Below are 5,000 nucleotides of genomic sequence, written 5' to 3'. Positions count from 1 at the left end.
TCATCAATAAAATGAACCCCCTCAAACGTAACTTAAAGTGCACATTACTCGAAATTTTACCACCATTTTTTTATTATATAATATAATGGTCTAAGAAGCATTTCTGTACAAAAACAATTTAATTTCTGTCCCGAGAACATTATCTGAAATGCGAAGAAACCTCACGTATTTTTACTGGGTTGCCAGACCCAGTCGGAATCTACGTTTCATTTCGTCGTTTTATCTGAACGCCTTCATAACATTTAGCGCAAACAGTATTACGATGCGACGGTTTTGTTGAAGTTGCTGTTATCGCTGCTCCGCTTACTTAATGAAAGAAAAATGTTACAAAACATTTGTAAATGAAAGAATGTTATGAAGTGAAGCCGAATCCTTACGTTCAAACAAAAACGTATCCCAAAACAGGTGAAAGGGAGACAATTGTACATTGTAAACTGAGGTTCACTTAACAGGAAGTCGTCATTGTAAATTAATTTTATTATTATTATTATTATTATTATTATTATTATTATTATTATTATTATTATTATTATTATTATTACCAAAACTTCTTAGCAGCACGAAGTAAGATATCGCTTTGATGATCCATACGATGTTTTTGAAATTCATATTTAATCAATACATGTTTCGGATGAAACATCATCCATCGTCAGTTGACAAATGAGAAATAAACTAAAGTTGAGCAATAAATAGTGTAACAAAGTGAGATATAACATGAATAATTAAGGATGAAGGCGAGAACAGAATAAAAACACCCAACCACGAAACAAAACAGAAAAAACCAAACTGTTTAGGCTAAGAAAAGAAACTAATTAGTATGAAAGGGATAAATTAAGATGTTTGACTTGGGAATTTAAAGATGGCTGCTCCCAAAGGATATGCATGGCTTCTTTGATTTTCAATTGGAAACGTGTGGAAGCAGAGTCGAGGATTTTAAAACAGTCTTCTGAACACCGGGAGCGACAATTTTCAGAACCTCTCAAGTGCTTAAATATGTGGGAATGTTTGTCGGAGGCGAGATGTTCACGGATGCGAGTGGCGAAATGTCTATTGGTTTCACCAATATAACAGGCATTACAGCCTGCACATGAAAACTTGTAAATGACTCGCGATCGTAAGCCCGCAGGGATAGGATCCTTCGCCCCAAACCAACTCCTAATTTTAAACGGGGTGAACACCAACTTAATTTCCAGGTCGCTGCAAAATTTGTTGACTAATTTCTTAATTCTGCGTTTTGTTATGATGGAAAAAGGACCGATGTACGGTAATTTAAAATACAAACAATTGTCCTTCCGAGCAACACTCTGAGAGGAATCGGAGGTAAAGTAACTGTTGAGAAATTTTCTAACAACATTCTCGATAACGCTAGAAGGAAACAAATTCTTCCTTAATGTTTTGGTAAGGTTGCTTATGTCCAAGTGAAAACCAGTCCAAGTATTATTAATTTTAAATGCTGGGTAATTTTTACGATCAAATTGATGGGGTAGCCATGGGCTCCCCGCTTGCTCCTGTATTAGCTAACTAAGTAGTGCGTACTAGTCCTAATTTGTAACTGAAAGGTACAAAGCTGTAATAATTAGTGAGAAGACCGGTGTAGGTCTTCTTGTGGAAAACCGAGGAAATAATGCCCTGATTACTATGGTTATCTAAAAGCACATCTAAGAAGGGAAGCTTGTGGTTTTCTTCCTTCTCCATAGTAAACTTGATGTTGGGATGCTGGCTGTTGATATAACTAAAGAAAGATAAAGCATCCTGCTCGGTATTAAACAAAGCAAAGGTGTCGTCGACATATCTACGGTAAAACTCGATACCTGAATTGTAATTCTCTAACCAGCGTTTCTCATGATGACCCATAAAGAGATTAGCTAATACAGGAGCAAGCGGGGAGCCCATGGCTACCCCATCAATTTGATCGTAAAAATTACCCAGCATTTAAAATTAATAATACTTGGACTGGTTTTCACTTGGACATAAGCAACCTTACCAAAACATTAAGGAAGAATTTGTTTCCTTCTAGCGTTATCGAGAATGTTGTTAGAAAATTTCTCAACAGTTACTTTACCTCCGATTCCTCTCAGAGTGTTGCTCGGAAGGACAATTGTTTGTATTTTAAATTACCGTACATCGGTCCTTTTTCCATCATAACAAAACGCAGAATTAAGAAATTAGTCAACAAATTTTGCAGCGACCTGGAAATTAAGTTGGTGTTCACCCCGTTTAAAATTAGGAGTTGGTTTGGGGCGAAGGATCCTATCCCTGCGGGCTTACGATCGCGAGTCATTTACAAGTTTTCATGTGCAGGCTGTAATGCCTGTTATATTGGTGAAACCAATAGACATTTCGCCACTCGCATCCGTGAACATCTCGCCTCCGACAAACATTCCCACATATTTAAGCACTTGAGAGGTTCTGAAAATTGTCGCTCCCGGTGTTCAGAAGACTGTTTTAAAATCCTCGACTCTGCTTCCACACGTTTCCAATTGAAAATCAAAGAAGCCATGCATATCCTTTGGGAGCAGCCATCTTTAAATTCCCAAGTCAAACATCTTAATTTATCCCTTTCATACTAATTAGTTTCTTTTCTTAGCCTAAACAGTTTGGTTTTTTCTGTTTTGTTTCGTGGTTGGGTGTTTTTATTCTGTTCTCGCCTTCATCCTTAATTATTCATGTTATATCTCACTTTGTTACACTATTTATTGCTCAACTTTAGTTTATTTCTCATTTGTCAACTGACGATGGATGATGTTTCATCCGAAACATGTATTGATTAAATATGAATTTCAAAAACATCGTATGGATCATCAAAGCGATATTATTATTATTATTATTATTATTATTATTATTATTATTATTATTATTATTATTATTATTATTATTATTATTACTATATTTTTTTTTCCCATGTCGGGAAAAGTCTTGAATTTTGCTCAAGAGCGTGTTTTGTTATCTTTAAACTGAATTTATTACCAAATCTTAAAAAACTACTTCAAAATGGGACAGGACATTACAAAATAATTAAACGTGTGAACGTATGAGCCAAAGGGCCTCTGCTGGCACGACATCTAGGTGACCCCTCAAATGGACTTAATGACCACCCACTTGAAAAAATTAACTGGAATGCTGCAGATCAATACCAACCAATTCAGTATCTTCTGTTTTTGTGTAGCACGTACCACAGGCAACCCAATGTACTCTTCATGGAGCGTCTGGTTTTGGGAATCTGGCCTGGAATCGTGTTAAGGTTTTGACGTCATCGATTGTGTAAAGATGCAGACTTCTGCGAAGATTCAGTGTGGTGAAGAGCGTACATTTACGATTTAAAGCGGCAAAAGCCCGCACAGCAATATAGAATATTCCCTGATCTTCTTTATCTGCAGTTGCAGTTAGGTTATTTCATGTTCTTGGCCTTTTCCATTGTACAGCTTCGAATTTATTTTTTATGAAGTGACAGTGAAGACGATCCACAGGCAGGCGAGGGACTTAGTTTGTCTGTCGATTTATATTCCCTGAACGCGCTAAGTACATTCCACTTAATATCCGAGTTCTAAATAACATTGAGGAAATCGTTATTCATCGTCACTGTAGAAGTGGAACGATCTGACTTGAACGATATGACCGAGAATGAAGTGATCGATCGACAGCACCGGCTCTCACCCGTGAGAGCACATCAATTCACACTGCTCCTTCCTTCGCTCTCGATCTGTTGCAATCCTTGGTTGACACTCCGGTCCTTTTTTTTTGCTACGTCTATGGTTGGGAAAGTTCGTTTCTTAAATCTACGGACCCAGACACATCAGCTAGATCGACGCCTCGGGCAAACACAGAACCGAATCGAAGTCTTCGTAGGTTTGAAAACGGGCCGGTGTTTTTGGGCAAATTTTTGTCCATTTCTATCTTAAATCCTCCTTTGTAGGAAAAAGATGCATTGATATACTTGGGGTCAACTGAAATTTTTGAAGCTGACAAGCCCAGGGCCGCTACCAACACAATATTTTCCACTCTCCGATTTGTAATGTCGTTTATATTTCCCGCTGCAATCTAACACAACCGATGACGTCATGAAGACATTTTTGGCCGCGCAGGAAATGTCACAATTTTTTGGCCAAAATGCCGAAGTTCGTGCTACGAAAAAACTCAATTCAGACATTTGTACGAAGATTCTAATAAGGAAATCCTATCAAGCCAGGCCTGAATTTTAATGATATGAAGTCAAAAAGGTGGTAAAATTTCGAGTCATGTGCACTTTAATGATTGAAGATAGTCATGATGATAATGATGATGATGACAATGGCGATGATGATGATTGCAACAACAACTGCGACTTGGACTCTCGCTACGACGAGACAACGTTAGATGTATTAATGACGACAACAGTTAGGCTGAGGTACATGTACATGGCAAACGTTAACCCCGAGAGATGACTTTTTTTTCGATAGTGACTCCGCGATACTTAGGGCGGGGGTACACCTGAAAGCAGTTTTCACGCCGCTTAAAATCGGTTTATTGGAAATATCTTGTTCGCGTTTCAAGCAATACAAAAACCCTATGCTCATTTCACAAATCAATGTTTTGGGATGTTTTGTAAATTTTTTACTGATTTTTAGGTGTATTTGGGAGGACATATTTTTTTCTCAAAAGAGCTAGTAGTAAAATTTGGAGAAATAAGAAATATTTCAGATTTTATGTAGTTTAATAATTAGAATTTGAAGTTAAAAATGATATATGGACACCTAAACAGTCCCCTACCAATCTGGTGTGCTCTTGGGTTGGGGGCAACTGTCTGTTGGTGTTCCAAAAATAAATTTATTTCTTTTATCCCTTCTTTAAAACTCTTAAGATTCCATTCAAATTCACGAGTACCCCCACCTTAAGATTTTTTTTTTAAAAAGGGGTTCTTTTGCAGGAGTCAAATCTACGACCTTCCGATCAATACCGCTGAGCAATAGGAGACCCGTGGGAGCGAGCCCATTAAACTATGTAGGTTCAATAATTATGATGAT

General features: G+C 37.4%; 1 protein-coding gene across 1 annotated transcript in view; it reads right to left on the bottom strand.

The window, feature by feature from the left end:
- Positions 1–5,000, bottom strand: part of LOC138004083 (uncharacterized) — a 16,456-nt gene that overhangs the window by 9,603 nt on the left and 1,853 nt on the right. The gene's annotated exons all lie outside the window — the stretch shown is intronic.

Source organism: Montipora foliosa, chromosome 5, assembly GCF_036669935.1.
Source record: "Montipora foliosa isolate CH-2021 chromosome 5, ASM3666993v2, whole genome shotgun sequence".
NCBI classification, from domain to species: domain Eukaryota; kingdom Metazoa; phylum Cnidaria; class Anthozoa; order Scleractinia; family Acroporidae; genus Montipora; species Montipora foliosa.
This window is presented reverse-complemented; position numbering and strand designations above follow the sequence as displayed.